Source organism: Adiantum capillus-veneris, chromosome 23 (genome assembly GCF_014529385.1).
Source record: "Adiantum capillus-veneris isolate H3 chromosome 23, ASM1452938v2, whole genome shotgun sequence".
Classification (NCBI taxonomy): Eukaryota; Viridiplantae; Streptophyta; class Polypodiopsida; order Polypodiales; family Pteridaceae; genus Adiantum; species Adiantum capillus-veneris.
This window is the reverse complement of record NC_140953.1, coordinates 138,998,598-139,018,480: the sequence shown is the minus strand read 5'-3', so window position 1 is coordinate 139,018,480 and position 19,883 is coordinate 138,998,598. Positions and strand designations below refer to the sequence as shown.

Genomic DNA, 19,883 nt, shown 5'->3' with positions numbered 1-19,883 from the left:
ATTCTCTGCAGAGTGAGCCCCTTGGGTTCATTCTAAAGGTTACAAGGGATGCTAAAAGCAAAGCCCCAAAAGCATTAAACTTAAAAGCAATTTGGTCCAAAAGCATCTTTGGCTAAAATCTGCCAGCAAAAGCAGTCAGTGCCAATTGCGGAAATCCGTACAGCCAACCACGTCAGCACCAACGCAAAAAGCGAAGTTCCGTACATTCTGCCACGTCAGCAGGCCAACGCAAATCGTGGGGTTCCGTACAGTTGTCACAAAGTGATGACATCGCTACCGACAGTAGAAACCCTAATTTCTGCCAGAAACCCTAAAAATCCTGCAAACCCTAAAATTTTCCAAAAACCCTAATTTTGCAAAAACCCTATTTCTAGAAACCCTAACCCTAACTGCTGGCTGAAACCCTAAGTGGTGAAAAACCCTAAAAGCTGGCGCTAGTGCCACGTGGCAGCAGTGTACGGAATTGTCGGAAATTGCAGAAGCTGAGAAAAAAGCAACTAGTGACGCGAGTTCTACATGCTTTTGGCTACGCAAAGTTGAGATGAGAGAGAGAGAGAGAATGGATATGCTTTATTTTGCTCTCATTGAGAGAGAGAGAGAGAGAGAGAGAGAGAGAGAGAGAGAGAGAGAGAGAGAGAGACTGCTTTTTGAACTGAAAGCTTTTGGGGCTCTGCTTTTGGGCATCCCTTGTAACCTTTAGAGACACGGATTAGGGGTCACTTCTCAGAGCATCTGGACGCGGAGTCTGAGAGTGAAACCCTAACAGCTCTTTGTACTTTGACATTGATTTAATACATATAGAAATACCGAAAGGGGCGCCAGTCTTTGGGGCCAATATCTCTAGGCACGGAACTCCGTCAGGCCAGTGCAAATCTATTGTGATCTGTGAATTGTTTTGAAGTGGTTATTTGGTGCTGTTGCGATTGATTCATGACTTGGAGTGTCCAAGTCTGTTACAGTGGTATCAAAGCATGGCCGATTTCTCTTCTGCGGGAAATCCGATCCCCAATTTGTTTTTTCCGCGGCACCTATGGCTTCACGCAAGGATCAGTCGATTCCCTCTGCATCTGGAGATGCGGGCAAGGATCACAACGAAGATTCCGGCAGAGAGTATGGCCTGCCTCGGCCTACTCAAGCGGAACAAAGAGAGATGAAGCGTCGTCAATTGATCGGCGATGCAACAAAGATGATGCTCAGTTTTGTGAAGGATCTGAAATTGGCAAAATATATGAGCGAGACTTCTTTTCAGCAAGTGCATGCACAATGGCAGAAAACCACTACACCCCTGAAACCCCCTCTCAAGAAACCTTCTTATCACAAACAGTATTTAGAGAAGGAATTACAAGAGGTGGTTGATGCACGGATTGCTCAGCTTTTTGACACGCAAAAGAAAGCCAAAAAGCACGGCAAAAAGCAGAAGAAAGGCACTGACTTCTCGAGATATTTGGGTCGTCAGTCGACATTTAACAAGGCAAAGAAACAGAAGAAGAGTGTTCGATTTGAAGGAGTACCCAGTTCTTCTTCTTCTTCTTCTTCTGCTTCTTCTGACAGTTCTTCTAGCTCTTCAGATTCGAGCGAAGAAGACAGAAAAGGTAAAAAGCGAAGCAAGAAACAAAGCTTCGGAAAGGGCAAAAAAAAGGCAAAGAAGACTAAATCTCGCCCAGAGACTGACAGTTCTACTGTGGACTCGTCTACAAACAGCTCAGATTCCGACGACGGAAACTTTTATGCGAACAAGAAGAATTTTTACAAAGCCAACTGTTAGGTGCAGCGGTATGAATGTTTGCGCTTTGCTCAAGATGAGTGCTCCGAACTGTGCTCAAGGTTCCTTTTGTTCTTATGGAAGGTAGAGCCTTCCGTACTTAATGAGAGAATGCTATGATCACAAACAAAGTGAATGGACACTGTGCGTGCAAGTGTATGAGACTGAGAGATAGAGAGAGAAGAGAGATACGACACCAGAGACGTTGTAAAACCCTCCTCCGAAGGCCCTACTCTCGTCGGCGAGAGTGGTCTACTATTGATTGCACAAAGTGGTACAATGCTGATGCATGTGGCTGATGCAAATCTAGGCTATGTCGGCGATGACGACGGGGATGACGAAGTCGACCTAAGGGCTGAAATCTGCAATCTTTCTACTGCTGTCCAAAAACGCTATGGGCTGAAATCTGCGACTCGTCCAAAAACGTTGATTTGGGGGTTGTTTCTGTGGGTCTTTGACGCTGAAAATATGCAGGTTTAGGGCTGAAAACTGAGGTGTCTTTAGGCTGAAAATCGACGGTCTATCCAGGCTGAATCTGCTACTTCTTTGGGCTGATCTTGATGGTCTTCTAATGCTGAAAATCGCCGGGCTGAAGGCTGTAAGGGCTCGAATCTGCAAACTCTGGGTAGATCCAAAAACGCTAGGCTGCTGGTTTTCAAAAACGCTGGCTTGTCTGCTTCTTCCGGCGAGGGATGATGATGCAAAACGCTAGGATGGGCTTGGTTCTGGCGAGGGAAGTTGCTAATGCAAAAACGCCAAGCTAGTGCAGCTTTTCCAAAAACGCTAGTGGAAGGGGTCTGATGGCAATGGTCTTCTTGCTTGGTGGAGGAAACCGCCAAGGTCTTGTTGAGAAGTTGCCTGCTGAGCTTGGCTCCTGTTGCCTCTTCTGCCAAATAGTGCTAGCTCTAGTTTGCTTATATACAAACTTAGCAAAATTGCCCTACCTACTTTCCAACAAAAGTCGCTTAAAAATAATAAGTAAAAAATGTCAAAAATAGGTAAAATAGGCTAAATGCACTGGAAAATTCCCCTGAAGGATTCTGATGGATTCTGATGGGAATGCTGATGATCATGCTGTGTGCAACCAGAGGATATGCATCTACACTAAGAGACTGGGCATGCACGATCTACGAATAGACTCACAAAAAGTGCCAGATCACTTCTAATCTAGACTGACTGGACTGACGGAAACCCTGCTCATGCTGTAGCTTGTCCACGGGCACATAGTGTTGGATGTGTCACGTGACACCAACCAGTATGACTTTCTCGAAGATAAAAGCAAGAAAGTCCGAGAGTTTAAGGAAGGTGGCCACTCGATCAAGTTTGATACTTTTTCAGGATACGATGCTTCAAAGGCTGTGTCTTTTATACAGCAGTTTGACATCGCTTTCGCGGGAGGACGCTATTCAGAGCACTCCAAGATTCGGAGAGCTGCCTCTTACTTTAAGGGGAATGCTCGCACTTGGTGGTCCACGCTTCTTTCCGATGCTCAATAAGCCTAGAAGGTATCTTCCGCAACGTACAGATAAGCTCGTATCAAGACTTCCAGGTCTACATGAGCACTCAGTAAGTGCTTCAAGAAGGAAAATCCAAAGGCGAAATCTTCAGGAGGCCTCAACACCTCGGCAATCAAGCCCAAGGATCCAATTCGGCAGAGTAACTTACTCTCCATGGAATGTGAAGCGAGCAAATCTTTTTCAGTGCACAGGATGTAACTCTGCACCATGCAATCAACTCAGCTAAACGCAAAGTGGACCTTCGTCGCCATTCAAGAAGGAATCAGCACGAAGTCAGCCAAATCAGCTTCCAAGAAGCAGTGGGAATCAACGCGACTTGGTTCTCACCCTCAAGACAAGTGCTGCATCGTCACTGCAGCAATCAGGTATAATATCCGGAACAGACAGGTTCCTCGGCATGGATCAACGCAGCAACGTGGTCTATGCCACTCAATGTATATATTCCTATCAGTTAAGCCCCAGCAAAAGTGCCAAGCGGACTTGGTACCCACAGCTTTTCTGCCTTTCAGCAAGCACGACTGTTTGAGATAGACACTGCCTTCTCGGTAAGACCGCTCATGCAGCCCATTTTGGATTTCGTAGACGCACGTAGCTCTACACCCTCCAAAGCATTAACCAGGGAGTTTCTTGCCCTAACAATGCTACTCTCGGGACGAGAGTTTTCTAAGGGGGGGGGTTTGCATGTTAGACTCCGGTTGATTCGGAGGTCTCCGAGGTGACGGTGGACGAGTGACCACCCGATCTTGGCAAACCACTGCTCGGTGCCGCGGGGACGCACAATGGACCCGGTTGGGGACGACGGACGATGGGACATAGTCCTGACCTTGATTTTCTCCTCACCTCACCGTTCTAGGTACTACGGACGCGTGCGGGGGTTTGAGAGTGCCCGGTAATGGGAGTGTCCCCCTCCACTTCATCATATGGAGGTAATCGGGAGAGTCCGCCACGCACGGGGACTCCATGACCCAGTTTCGGGGCCGTCGGCTCGTAGCCGGCGGGTCTCATCGGCGAGCGTCGGCAAGGCGCTACACGCGGACGGGTTGTCCGTTTTGGACGTTCAAGTACTCCACGGGGAGGTCTTGACTTCCTCTTCGAGCTCAGCCAAGTACATTCACGAACGCGTGCCCGACGTGCTCCTCGTTCGCAGACGAAGGCTGCGGCAGATTCATAGTCGGTTCTTTTCGGCGAGCATCGGCTCGACGCTACACGCGGACGGCTTGTCCGTTTTGGACGTTAAGGTACTCCACGCGGAGACCTCGACTTCCTCTTCGAGTTCAACCATGCACACTCATGAACGCGTGCCCGTGGCGCTCCTCATTCTCAACCGATGGGCTGCTAGCAGGTTCAGCCCACCCAGACCCGAGGCGGTCCGGGATTTTTCGGCATTTTTCCAAGTTAGCCCAAAGTGGGCTGAGAGAGTTCCAAGGGGGCCGGATGTAGGCATACTTGTTGTCTTTACCTTGGAGAGGCTCCTGTCTGAGCCCGAATTTAGGTGGCTTTGCTTGCTTGCCAGTCTTCTGTTGAAGATGTGCCCACTCTGATTGGGCTGACGTTGGCTTATGTGTATGAGCAATGCTATCTCATAGACCGTCACTGCGGGAGGCATCACTCAACCTCCGGCCTTCTTGTGAGGAGGCCCTCCTCAGCATCGGCAAAGACAAGGCGGCAGGGAAAGGCTGCGCTAGATCAGCGTGAGGTCGAGAGTACCTCTTGAGGAGAATTCAATCGGCAGGTGAAGGCAAGATGACCGGACACATCTCCACGAAGTGCCCTAAAAAGGCACAGAAAGAACAAAATGATAAGGACGATGACAGGCCTGAGAGTTCGAGAGCAGCTAAGGAACGTGGACGAAAAGGCAAGATGAAAACAAGACTGGTTCCAGATTGTGTGGGTACCGATCCTGACACCAGGGACGAGAGTACAGAACTTTGCCGAGCTTGGGGCAAAGTGAAAGATCAAGAGGCCCTGATTTTCTTTGATGGAGGAGCCAAGGCCAACTTCATTTCACCGGAATTGGCGGCGCGGCTCGAGATTACACCCGATCGGATGGGACCACTTGCGGAGGCAGTTCTAGCGGCACCCAGTACGGACGTAGCCATTACACCTGTCATTGGCAAACTTCGGTTGCATTGTCAGGGGTATTTGGGGCATGAGGACTTCTTCATAATGCCTTTGGAGGGTTGTGATGTTCTCTTAGGGATACCCTGGTACCACAAGAACAATGCCGTGGTGGATTATCGGGCGAGAAAAGCGACTTTGACTACAGAAAAGGGCAGAACAATTGTACTTGATATTAAACTAAAGGGCGAGCCTGTCCCTATTGTATCAGCTTCGGCCATTTCAAAATTAATGAAATCCAGTCTGTTTGTTTACTCGATCTTTATGAAAGAATTGAGCGATAAGGATAGGACAAATATGTCTAACCTTGATAAAGAACGCCAAGATTTTCTCCACTCTCATGCCAATTGCTTCTCAGAGGGCCTACCAGGAGAGCTACCACCTGCTCGTCTTGAAGATCGTACCATTGATCTGATACCTGGAAGCACACCACCGAACCGGCCACCTTACCATGTGAGCCGATCACAGAATGAAGAGATTATGAACCAAGTGAAAGACCTCTTGGAAAAGGGTCTTGTCCAGCCTAGTACTTCACCGTATTGCTCTCCAGTGTTGTTGGTTTTGAAGAAAGACGGATCTTGGAGGATGTGCATCGATTATAGAGCTCTCAACAAAATCACCATCAAGAACAGATTTCCTATTCCTAGGATCGATGATATACTCGACAAGTTACAGGGATCCTCGGGCTTTAGCAGGATTGACTTGAAGAGTGGATATCATCAGATCCGAATCGCGCCGGGAGACGTCTACAAGGCAGCCTTTCGGACTACTTTTGGGTTATTTGAGTTTTTGGTGATGCCTTTTGGCTTAACCAATGCTCTTGGGACATTTAACCGGATGATGGACAGGATTTTTCGAGAGTACAGGCTATTTGTTGGCACTTTCTTTGACGACATCATTGTTTTCTCCAAGAATGAGGCAGAACACAAAGATCATCTGCTTCAGGTCTTTCAGGCATTACGAGATCACAAGTTAGTGATTAATGCAAAGAAAAGTGAATTTTTCCTACCAGAGATACACTTTTTGGGACACATTGCCTCAGCAGCAGGAGTGCAAATGGATCCGGCCAAGATAGAGATTATACGTGATTGGCCCGATTTGAAGAATGTCCATGAAGTTAGAAGCTTCTTGGGACTGTGTTCGTACTACAGGCGGTTCGTACGAAAGTTTGCAAAGGTTGCTTCCCCTTTGCATGTCTTGACACAGAAAGGAGTCCCTTTCTCGTGGGGATCTACAGAGGTGACTGCCTTTCAGAAATTGAAAGAAAAATTGACTACGGGACCAGTTTTGACTTTGCCGGATTTGCAGAAGTCATTTGAAGTATATTGTGATGCTTGTGATCGTAGCCTGGGTGCGGTCTTGATGCAAGAAGGCTATGTCATTGCTTACGAGAGCCGATTGTTCTCTAGGCCGGAGATGACAGCACAGATATATGAGAAAGAGCTTTTGGCGGTTATCCATGCTCTTACTCAGTGGCGGCATTACCTACTCGGAGCGGATTTTACTGTCTTTACAGACCATCAGAGTTTGCGCTACTTCTTGTCACAGAAGCACCTTTCAAAAAAGCAGATGCGGTGGGCAAACATCTTGTCACAGTTTCACTTCCAGATTATCCATGTGCAGGGACAGAAGAATGTGGTGGCAGATGCTTTGTCTCGGAAGCCGCTGGTTCTGACTATTTCCGCGATACATCATAGGAGCTTCGAGGATATGGTCGATCAGTATACCACAAATACAAATTTTGCAGATATTTTCACACGGATACGGGATGGAGAGACAGTAGCAGGATACTCCATTAGGGAAGGCTACTTGATGAGAAAGACTATGTTGTGCGTTACACACCCATTGAGGGAAGAGGTTATGACTGAATGCCACTGTCCACCTTTTACGGGTCATCGCGGCATTGCTACCACCATGAAGGGGGTAGAGAGATACTTCTTTTGGCCGAGACTCAAAAAAGATGTGGAAGAGTTTGTGCGCAGTTGCTTAGTATGCGAGAAGGTCGAGTTTGACAGGCATAAGGAAAAGGGATTGTTACATCCTTTACCCATACCCACCCGCCCATGGGAAAGTATTGCGATGGATTTCATTTTTGATCTCCCGAGAACACAAAGTGGTCACGATGGTATCTGGACTGTTATTGACAGATTTAGCAAACAGGCTCATTTCATTCCAATGAAGAAAATAGTCAAGCCGGATCACTTAGCGAGACTGTTTGTGGCCCAGATCTTCAGATTACATGGCATGCCTGAGACGATTGTCTCCGACAGAGACCCCAGATTCACGAGTTTGTTTTGGAAGGCAATTTGGGAGAACATTGGCACGCGGTTGCAGTTCTCGTCATCGTTCCACCCGCAGACTGATGGGCAATCTGAGATTGCAAATTCAGTGGTTCTAGATTTATTGAAGTCTTATATCTCGGATCAGAAGACTCAATGGGTTGGTGGAATTTGCCTACAATAACACGATACACTCTTCGACAGGGAAGGCGCCATTTGAGATTGTTGAAGGTGCTGCGAAGGTTCCACCCTTCCTAAGCACGAAAGATAAGATTTTTGAAGCGGATGAATATACGCGAGACTTAGATACGGCTTTTGCCAAGGTTCGCGAGACTTTGCAGAAGTCTCAAGAACGACAGAAAAAGGCAGCGGATCGCAATCGTCGCGACTTGAGATTGAAGGAGGATGATTGGGTGCTCTTACGTTTTGAGAAGGCACGCCTGAGAAAGAAAAAGGGAAAGGAGAGGCTTTTTCCAAAGCTTAGTATGCGATACTATGGACCTTTCCATGTCACTGAAAAGATAAATGATGTCTCCTTCCGACTGAAACTGCCTGATACTTGGAGGATTCACAATGCATTTCATGTGAGTCTCTTGAAACTTTTTTAAGGTGATGTGCCTGATGATGGGGAGCCTCATGTGTCACCAGCGTGTGACTACTATCTATCCTTTTTGCTGATTTCTTTCTTATTATTGATTTACTTTCACTTCTTGGAAACACCCCTCGGGAAATCTAACTGCCCTGCATTTGCATAGCTAGTGTGGAACTGTCCAGAGGGAGTCCAGGCCTGAGGGCAAGAGAGCACTAAGGTTGGACAAGGACTATGGTTAGCCAAGTGGGGTCATTGACTAGCCAAAGTGGAATCCTTTGCTACAGAGGCTACATTTCAGTTCTGGATGTGGCCGCAATGTACAAAGAGGGTAGGATGACCTAGAAAGATACAATGGCAGCATCTCCTAAAATTTAGGGAACTGCTATTTTGGGACCTGAAAATGTGTTGGCGTCATTACCTCTGGAATGACAAGAGGAACATTTTCTTACTTTGCCGTGAAGTCAACTGGGCAACCGGTTGGGAGATTTTTAGGCGGCAACCCCAAAACGGGAAAATGCTTGTAAATGTGCCAAGTGGCACATTCTAGTGCAGTTTCTAATGCAAGAGAGAGTTGGCGCTGAATTTAGGAGGAGGAGAGCTCATTTGCAGATTTCGTCACAGGTTAAGAGCTATGGAGTGCTTGCTTTCCCTCTTATGCACAGTGCGGTGCCAGGAGTGATGCCCTGCACGCTACGCAATGCCCTCTCTCTCCCCTTTGGCAGTATGTTATGCCCCACTAGTGGGCTCTTCATTTGACCAATGTACAATTGTGTGGGTTCATGCGCGATTGCCGAGGCAAGAGCCTCTTGCACAGGTACTGGATTAGCTAGCGGCTAATCCCCCCGCAGGTACAGGTGAATTCGGAGAGGTTTCACGCCAGAAATCTCGTCCGTTTCAAAGGGCAAGTGGCCCTACAAGTGCGGGAGCTCGAGGACTTGCTATGGATGCGACCGGCACGCGAAACGGAGCCCGAAACAGTAAATTACAGCCTGCTGTGTATTTTTGCAGGTTTAGGGTTTTGGCCCTAAACGGACCCTAATACCCCCAGGAGGTTCGGGGACGCAAGGGGACTGCTGTACAGGTGTTCTGGCGCATTTTCAGGGCTGAAAACAGAGAATTCAGGCAGATTCTCGCCAGGTTTTGCAAAGTGCCCGTATGCGTCGGGAAAATCATTTAATGCGTGGGAATACTGACCGTGAAGGGTTCTAGTACAGTTATGCTGCCGAAATCAGGCATGAACAGTCAAAATTCAGCCAAGGTTGTGCGGGGAAGCTTGGAAAGAACCACAGCGTTTATTCCCTCTTTTGAACAATAAAGAAATACCGAAAGGGGCGCCTAAGTTAGGGGCCAATCTGGTGTCGGTCTTCTCATACAAGTGCATTCTAGCATCTGTATCCCATTCCCCTCTCTTGTGTCATTATAGCGCAGATAGACTAGACGACTAATAATGAGTGAAAGCTAAATCAAGGTTTGAAGTAAAGTCTACCGCCCTTTTTGGATTGAACAGGCCGGTTACATGGTTCCATCGACGGGATTAAATCACTTTTTCCCATAGAAGTGAGCCTTGGTCAGATTGGGCTTGAAGACACAGGGGATCATAGACCAGACACAGGAAATTGCAATTATGGCTGACAGACCAGATGATGTGACTGAAGAGGTTTCCTCTTCACAGGGTCAACAGACACATGAAGTGGGTGAGTCATCAAGACCACCACAGACGGATGATGATATATTCAGGACCCAGTTGGCTACTGCTGTCACTATGTTCACACAAGTAATGCAGAACCCGAGGTTTTTAGCTTTTCTGCAACCTCTTGTTCAGTCTCAGCAAGTTGGGTCACTGGATCATATTCAAAAGCCTGTTAAGGCTCGAGCACAGGTGATTCATACTGCACAATCAATGGAAACACCTGTACACTTGACGGAGAACATGCAATCTCCACAACCTGTGCCTAAGGTGCAAGAACAGGTGGCTGAAATGCCAGTCTTTCAAGCTGTACCAGTTCAGCCCGCCACCTTTCAGCAGCCTATAGCTGGTTCTAATGGACAGGGAAGCAACCTACAGGCTATGCAACAAGTCTTCCCACCACCTTCAGTACACCCTGGCTATTTTGGAGGTGGATCGGTATTCCAGAGCATGGCTGGTCATGCACTTGGAAATCAGTTTTACACGCCAGGAATAGTGTTCGGGGGTGCTCAAAAGATGATGCCTAACCCCATGTACAGTGTCATGGGTATGCAACCAGGGTTTCAAAGCACTCAGGGCTGGAATTACAAATCAGCAGCCAAATATGGCATTTCCAGGTCAAGTTAATAGCCGCCAAGGAACACAGATGAACCCTACTAGTGTTCCCATGTTTCAGTCACTTCCATATGACAATTTAACGCCGCTGGAGAGGCCAACTCTGTACAAAGAAGGTGGCAAAGGTGTGTCTTTCACGACCTTTACAGGGTTTGATGACAGGAAGAAGGCTCTCTCATTCCTCCAGCAGTTTGATAAGGCCTATGCAGGGGGAAACTTTACAGAGGCTTCAAAGGTCCGCAAGGCAGCCACTTTCTTGACAGGGAATGCGGGACAATGGTGGACAACTTTATTGCTTCAACGGCAAGCTCCGTCCACATGGATTTACTTCAAGCAGATTTTTGCAGCAGCATGGTTATCTGATTACTTTGAAGCAGATGTCATGACAGAATGGCACCAGCTTAATGCTGCCACTTGCAGAAATCTGGATGATTACAATCGGAAGTTTTGGAAAGCTCTACTTCCAGTAACTTCCTATAGGTTTGTGCCATTGACAGAACAGATTGAAAAATACTGTTGTGGCCTACCTAAAGGATTGAGAAAGTACTGTACGAAGACAAAAGTCACTACTTTGACGCAGCTCATCGAGGTATCAAACATTGGCAATGGTTTGCTCAAGGGAGAAGATTGTGAATTTAACACTGGCGTCAAGGCAGGATCAGGCAAAAAAAATTCAGCCAAGAAGCACGTTCCTAATGAGGCTCCTAAAGGGACTCAGGAGTCGGCCAACGCAGGGAAAGATAAAGCTACGGCTGAATCAGAAAAGGGACCAGCAAAGAAATGGAAAAGACGTTTTCCTCGTAAATCGGAAGAGCAAAAGAAGGTCCTGAGGACAGAAAACAAATGCTTTATCTGTGAGCAGCCTGGCCACATTGCTTACAATTGTCCTACAAAGAAAAGGCCAGCTAATTCTGATGACAAGGAAGACAAGAAAGGAAAGAAGCCCATGGCTGGTTTAGTGCCAGATATGGTGGGCGACAAGCCAAATTCAGATGCAAGTGAGCTTTGCAGAGCATGGGGAAAGGTTAGGGATCAAACAGTGCTTATCTTCTTTGATCCAGGTGCCAAAGCCAACTTTATTTCCCCAGAATTGGCTTCAAAGTTGGGAATTAGACCTGAGGAGATGGGGTATACAGCAGAGGCAGGTTTGGCATGCCCTGGCCATACAGAGGCTGTGACACCCATCATCGGAAAGTTGCGTCTACATATCCAGTCCTATGTAGATGCTGAAGAATTTTACATCATGCCACTGGACGGATGTGATGTGTTGTTAGGTATTCATTGGTTGTTTCGTGTACAGGGAATCCTGGATGCCTACAACAAAAAGATCATTGTACAGAGCAGGGGAAAGACTCACATTCTAGATGTAAAGCTTAAAGGGGAGTCTATTCCCACTTTATCAGCTTCTGCTATTACTTCTCTAATGAAAAAGCATCTTTCTGCGTACTTGGTTTTTGCACGTGAAGTGTCAGATTGTGATGAATCAAATTTATCTGTGTTAGATAAAGAAAGGTCAATGTTTTTACAACAATATAGTGACTGTTTTTCCGATTCATTACCGTCTCAATTACCGCCAAAGAGACCCGAGGACCATGCGATAGATTTGGTGCCAGGCAGTAGCCCACCAAATAAGCCTCCGTACCGGGTTAGTGCAGCTCAGCAGAAAGAGATAATGAGCCAAGTACAGGAGCTGTTAGACAAGGGGCTGATTCAGCCCAGTTCATCTCCATTCTGTTCTCCAGTGTTGTTGGTGCAGAAAAAGGATGGCTCGTGGCGTATGTGCATCGACTACCGTGCACTGAACAAGAATACCATCAAGAATAGGTTCCCTATACCTAGAATTGATGATATTCTAGACAAATTAGAAGGAGCAGCTATGTTTAGCAGGATAGATCTAAAGAGTGGGTACCATCAGATCCGCATTAGATCAGAGGATGTGCACAAGACTGCTTTTAGAACAACGTTTGGCCTTTACGAATTCTTAGTGATGCCCTTTGGTCTCACAAATGCTCCTGCTACGTTTAATAGGATGATGGACAGAATTTTCAGTCCACACCAACAGTTTGTTTGTACATTCTTTGATGACATGATAGTCTACTCAAAGAATGAAGAGGAGCATAGGCATCACTTGGCCATTGTGTTCAAAGAGCTACGCAGTCATAGGTTGCTTGTCAATGCAAAGAAAAGTGAATTTTTCCTGGAAGAGATTCACTTTCTGGGACACATTGTCTCAAAGGATGGTGTCAGAATGGATCTTGCAAAAGTTGAAGCGATCAAGTCATGGCCAAATTTGAAGACGGTGCATGATGTCCGAAGCTTCTTGGGACTATGCTCCTATTACAGAAGGTTTATCCGAAATTTCGTTGAGATTGCTTCACCTTTACATGCTCTTCAAAAGAAGGCAGTCACCTTTAGATGGACACAGAAAGAGATTTCAGCTTTTAATCTCTTAAAGGAAAAGATGACTTCAGATCCAGTTATTGTGTTGCCAAATCTTAGGAAGTCATTTGTGGTCCAGTGTGACGCCTGCGGTAGTAGCATTGGTGCAGTGCTAATGCAAGATGGCAGGGTAGTAGCCTATGAGAGCAGAATTTTGCAAGGGCCAGAGATGACCATGCAGGTCTATGAGAAAGAGTTACTGGCTGTGATTCATGCGCTCTTAAGTTGGAAACACTACCTGCTAGGAGCAGATTTCGTTGTCCAAACGGACCATCAGACCTTGCGATACTTCTTGACACAAACAAAGTTATCTGAGAAGCATATGCGATGGGCAAATATCTTGTCTATGTTCCATTTTCAGATTGTGCATGTGGAAGGCAAGAAGAACGTTGTGGCTGATGCTTTGTCAAGGAAGCCACAAATTTCAGCTGTGTCAATTCCTTATCATCATGAACTTGATGATATGAGGGAACAGTATGAAAATGATGAAGATTTTGCAAGGGTCTTTGAGCAGCTAATGCATGGACAACGTCATGAACACTATCTTCTCAAAGATGGGTTCATGATGATGCATGGCAGATTGTGTGTCACAAAGCCATTGCGACGCAAAGTTATGGAAGAGAGTCATGTCCCACCGTATGCAGGGCATCGTGGTATCGATGCTACAGTTAAAGCGGTTGAGACATTCTTCTACTGGCCTACATTGAGAAGAGATGTGGATGCCTTTGTGCGAGAATGCCTAATATGCCAAAAGGTCAAGTTTGACAGGCAAAAGGCACCAGGGTTATTGCAACCACTACCTATTCCAGATAAACCATGGAAAAGTATTGCTATGGATTTTATCTTTGATCTTCCGAGAACGCAGACAGGAAACGATGGTATTTGGACCATTATTTGCAGATTTAGCAAACAGGCTCATTTTATTCCTGTCAGGAAGAAGATAAAACTAGATCAGATGGCACGCTTGTTTATGAGAAATATTTTCAAGTATCATGGCATGCCACAATCGATTGTTAGCGACCGTGATCCACGCATGACAAGTTTGTTCTGGAGAGGCTTATTTAAGAATATGGGCACAACGCTCAAATTCTCTTCGTCATTTCATCCTCAAACAGATGGGCAGTCAGAAGAGGCAAATTCTACTGTCCTAGATCTGCTGAAGTGTTATGTGTCAGAGCATAAAGGAAAGTGGGAGCAGTATTTGCCATTGGTGGAGTATGCATACAATAATACAGTGCATTCATCAACTGGCAAGGCACCTTTCGAGATAGTTGAAGGTGGCAAGAAAGTTCCTCCCATACTGCATACAAAGGACAAGATATTTGAAGCAGATAAGTATGTTCAGGACATGGATGAAATGTACAAGAAGGTCAAAGTGGCCTTAGAAAAGACTCGAGCAAAGCAAAAGAAAGCAGCTGATCGTCACCATCGTGAAGTGGTATATTCACTAGGTGAGTGGGTGCTTTTACGCTTTGAAAAGACAAGGTTAAAGAAGATGAAGGGCAAGGAAAGATTGTTTCCAAAGCTCAGCATGCGTTACTATGGGCCTTTTCAAGTATGCGACATAATCAGTGATGTTGCATATAGGCTTTAATTGCCTGACAGTTGGAAGATTCACAATGCGTTTCATGTGAGTCTTCTCAGACCCTATGTGGGTGATGTGCCAGAGGATATGCCAGCTGAAGATCAGCCGGAAGTCGAGGAACTTGACGAGATCTTGGTCCCAGAACAGATTTTGGCACATAAGGAAAGAAAAGTGAAAGGCAAGGTTGCTAGGCGTTACTTGGTGAAGTTCAAAAACTATCCACCAATGGATGCTAAGTGGATGGAAGAAGGTGAACTTGCAGAGTCACCAACTGTGTTATCACTTTACCTTAAAGCCTTCGATTTGCAACCTACCTTGACCCCATGAGTTTCAAAGCTACATGGATTGTCAGTGTGACAATGGCTTTTGAAACAAATGATGTACATGGTATTTAAAGTGAGCTCAAATGAAATACCTATTACATAAATGTTAGAGTTGTACAGATTGTCAGTTTGGCAATTGCTCTTATGGAATGTCCAAAAGTGTGCTTAGTGCTATAGAAGTGAGTATTTCTTGTCACTTTGTCAAGGATACAATAATTGCTTCTATTAAAGGGTACATGTGTGACTGCATTCTTAAACTGCCGGTTTGGGTATGCTCGAAAGTGTTACGAATCCAACGTGTACTATAAGTCAGTGGCAAAATGGGTGACGACCATTTTGTCATTGGAAAGTTATTGACTCAAAGCAATGGCAGAGTGCGAAGCTACCACTATGTCATTGGAACAGGGTTCACACGCAGGCAATACATGAGTCGACGAGGTGTTGAATACACCAGGGTTGACAACGAGCATGTATGTGTCGTATATGTGTCGACAGGTGATGAATACATCAGTGTTGACTATGAGCATGTACGACATAGATGCAAACGAGGACGTTTGAGTTTTCAATAAGGGGGTATGTCACCAGCGTGTGACTACTATCTATCCTTTTTGCTGATTTCTTTCTTATTATTGATTTACTTTCACTTCTTGGAAACACCCCTCGGGAAATCTAACTGCCCTGCATTTGCATAGCTAGTGTGGAACTGTCCAGAGGGAGACCAGGCCTGAGGGCAAGAGAGCACTAAGGTTGGACAAGGACTATGGTTAGCCAAGTGGGGTCATTGACCAGCCAAAGTGGAATCCTTTGCTACAGAGGCTACATTTCAGTTCTGGATGTGGCCGCAGTGTACAAAGAGGGTCGGATGACCTAGAAAGATACAATGGCAGCATCTCCTAAAATTTAGGAAACTGCTATTTTGGGACCTGAAAATGTGTTGGCGTCATTACCTCCGGAATGACAAGGGGAACATTTTCTTACTTTGCCGTGAAGTCAACTGAGCAACCGGTTGGGAGATTTTTAGGCGGCAACCCCGAAACGGGAAAATGCTTGTAAATGTGCCAAGTGGCACATTCTGGTGCAGTTTCTAATGCAAGAGAGAGTTGGCGCTGAATTTAGGAGGAGGAGAGCTCATTTGCAGATTTCGTCACAGGTTAAGAGCTATGGAGTGCTTGCTTTCCCTCTTATGCACAGTGCGGTGCCAGGAGTGATGCCCTGCACGCTACGCACTGCCCTCTCTCTCCCCTTTGGCAGTATGTTATGCCCCACTAGTGGGCTCTTCATTTGACCAATGTACAATTGTGTGGGTTCATGCGCGATTGCCGAGGCAAGAGCCTCTTGCACAGGTACTGGATTAGCTAGCGGCTAATCCCCCCGTAGGTACAGGTGAATTCGGAGAGGTTTCACGCCAGAAATCTCGTCCGTTTCAAAGGGCAAGTGGCCCTACAGGTGCGGGAGCTCGAGGACTTGCTATGGATGCGACCGGCACGCGAAACGGAGCCCGAAACAGTAAATTACAGCCTGCTGTGTATTTTTGCAGGTTTAGGGTTTTGGCCCTAAACGGACCCTAATACCCCCAGGAGGTTCAGGGACGCAAGGGGACCGCTGTACAGGTGTTCTGGCGCATTTTCAGGGCTGAAAACAGAGAATTCAGCGTGCTGCAGATTCTCGCCAGGTTTTGCAAAGTGCCCGTATGCGTCGGGAAAATCATTTAATGCGTGGGAATACTGACCGTGAAGGGTTCTAGTACAGTTATGCTGCCGAAATCAGGCATGAACAGTCAAAATTCAGCCAAGGTTGTGCGGGGCAGCTTGGAAAGAACCACAGCGTTTATTCCCTCTTTTGAACAATAAAGAAATACCGAAAGGGGCGCCTAAGTTAGGGGCCAATCTGGTGTCGGTCTTCTCATACAGGTGCATTCTAGCATCTGTATCCCATTCCCCTCTCTTGTGTCATTATAGCGCAGATAGACTAGACGACTAATAATGGGTGAAAGCTAAATCAAGGTTTGAAGTAAAGTCTACCGCCCTTTTTGGATTGAACAGGCCGGTTTCATCATGAGCAACCCGAAGTGGAAGAAAACGAGGAAATCCTTGTTCCTGAACAGATTTTGGCACATAAGGATACGAAGAAAGGTAAACTCCGAAGGCGGTTCTTGGTTAAGTTCAAGAACTATCCTGCATTGGATGCGAAGTAGATGGAGGAGGAGGACCTAGCAGATACTCCTCAGATTGTGAAACTTTACCTCGATGCTTTTGGTTTAGCATAGTCTACTCCAAACGGAACCCAGAATTCAGCTTGGCCGGAGATCTGGTGCAATAGGATGCACAAGAGGGAAGTCACTCCACTCCTTTGTCAACAAATGCATTGATTTAGATACTAGAGTCATTGATGTCTCTTTGAGCTTTAGGGATACTGAAAGCTGACAGCATTCAGATGTATGACTTTAATGAAATGGAATTCCTGATTATGATACCGATTTGTTCTTGACTTCTCTTAAGTGCAAGAACTGATAGACGAAATGACTGCAGCATTTTGGTCTGATTGATCTCAAATAAACATGGTTGCAATAGGGGTTAGTCAATCGGACATCGATGAGGTCCCGATTGGACCTACATGCGATTGCTAGCTACATTGTCGATAAATCATGGTCTAAGATCCGAACGAATGTTGAATGTCATGTGATGTCCTGTGATGTCGTGTGATGTGACTGTCAGTTTGGTACATGTGCTAGATGTGTGTTCCTAGTACATAGGTACTAACAGTCAGTGTCTCCTAAGACGGTTTATGGCTTCTGTTGGTTTTGCAGGCGTAATCGCGGTCGATTACAATGCTTTCAAGAGGGGGGTATGTCACAAAGTGATGGCGTGCTACCGATAGCAGAAACCCTAATTTCTGCTAGAAACGCTAATTTTGCAGAAACCCTACTTTCTGGAAACCCTAAACCTAACTGCTGGCTGAAACCCTAAGTGGCTGAAAAACCCTAAAAGCTGGCGCTAGTGCCACGTGGCAGCAGTGTACGGAATTTCTAAAAATTGCGGAAGTTGAGAAAAAAGCAACTAGCGATGCAAGTTTTACATGCTTTTGGCTACGCAAAGTTGAGATGAGAGAGAGAGAATGGATATGCTTTATTTTGCTCTCATTGTGAGAGAGAGAGAGAAACTGCTTGAACTGAAAGCTTTTGGAGCTCTGCTTTTGGGCATCCCTTGTAACCTTTAAATACACGGATTAGGGCTCACTTCTCAGAGCATCTAGACATAGAGTCTGAGAGTGAAACCCTAACCGCTCTTTGCACTTTGACATTGATTTAATACATAAAGAAATACCGAAAGGGGCGCCAGTCTTTGGGGCCAATATCTCTAGGCACGCAACTCCGCCGAGCCAGTGCAAATCTATTGTGATCTGTGAATTGTTTTGAAGTGGTTATTTGGTGCTGTCGCGATTGATTCTTGACTTGGAGTGTCCAAGTCTGTTACAACAGCTACCACGTCAGCCAGTCAGAGTGAATTGCAGGATTCCGTACAAGCAACCACGTCATCACTTTGTGGGTGCGTGTGTCCGGGCTGCTCTGCCACGTCATCAATTTGTGACATTCTCTCTCTAGCGTTTCTCTCTCTTCTCCTCTACTCTCCCTCGTGTTCCCTTGTCACCACGCCTTCTACTGCACTTTGACAACTTTGGCATGTGAAGAGGCTAAACCAGGAAGAGATAAAGAGGGTACTCCAAACAGTAGCATATCAGCCCCAAACGGTGGAAAACGGCAGCAACCAACCATACACTCTTCTTTCTTGCATAAAATCAGCCCCTCAAAACAAGTTCTGATAAATGTTCCCACTCCTCAGCACACGTTGCTCCACTATCATGAACAGGGCTGCAGCCGATGAAGAACACTCTCCCCGAGTGTGGTCAGCCAGACTCAATCGCAGCTTCCCTACACAACGGACAGCCGCCTATGCTCATAAATCTCCGTCAAGCGCTGGTTGGGCAGCCCATACACAACCTGATCAAAGACTTAGGTGGCACATGCGCCGTTCACGTAGGTGATCGTTCACTATTGAACGGGTGACGACCGATTATGATCTTGCGCACATGCAGACGATCGGTCGCAGAGTTCAGAGCTGATTATCTGATCACAGTAGTATTGCAGAAGCGCGTATGGCTCCAGCTCGTCCACGCCAACGTCATGGCAGCTTTTGCAGGTTGGCTGCTCTCTGAGTTTCCTTCCCGCCATGCGAACGAGGGGAACCCTTGCTGAACGTGCTAAAAGTGGCATCTGCTTTTTGGCTGAACGCAGAAGTGAACAGCTCCATGTGCGCACCATAAGAGCGATGAAGGGAGAGTGACTGCAGATGAGAGAGAAACAAAGATCACAGATGGAGAGAGAGAAAGCAAAGCACAATAAGGAGGCCAAAATGCTGGCTGCATATCTGCGATGAGTCAATGATACAATGGGGAGGGCCAGAGGTCCCTATATAGGGATATGCTCAGATATGCTGGCTGCATATCTGCGATGAGTCGATGAATCATTGACTCATCGCAGATATGCTGGCTGCATATCTGCGATGAGTCAATGATACAATGGGGAGGGCCAGAGGTCCCTATATAGGGATCCCCGATGGCTGCGCAACTCTCATACTCCATGATATGGATCAAAACAGGCCCCTCCATCAAATGCCGCATCATCACAAGTGACACATGGCTGAAAACCGCAGGAAACAAAAGCACCATTCAGAGTGCCACCTCTCTTGAGCCTACATAAACTCACTTTTCCACCCACTGTACAGCACCATCCCCCCCTATCCCTCGACTATATTCATATGCATACACACCCAGAAAAGGAAGCGATTGCACAGGTAGGGCTGAAGTGTGATTGGTTGGGAGCAGAGGAAGCGAGCTATGGGCACGATGGGTGGGTCCAAGGAGGTTGGGACGTGAGTCAGGTTGTCAACTCAGCATGACAAGCAGGTGT

General features: G+C 46.5%; 1 protein-coding gene across 1 annotated transcript in view; it reads right to left on the bottom strand.

Moving 5' to 3' along the window:
• The window catches only part of LOC147428697 (dual specificity protein kinase YAK1 homolog), a 125,636-nt gene that overhangs the window by 104,229 nt on the left and 1,524 nt on the right, over positions 1–19,883 (bottom strand). The window lies entirely within an intron of this gene.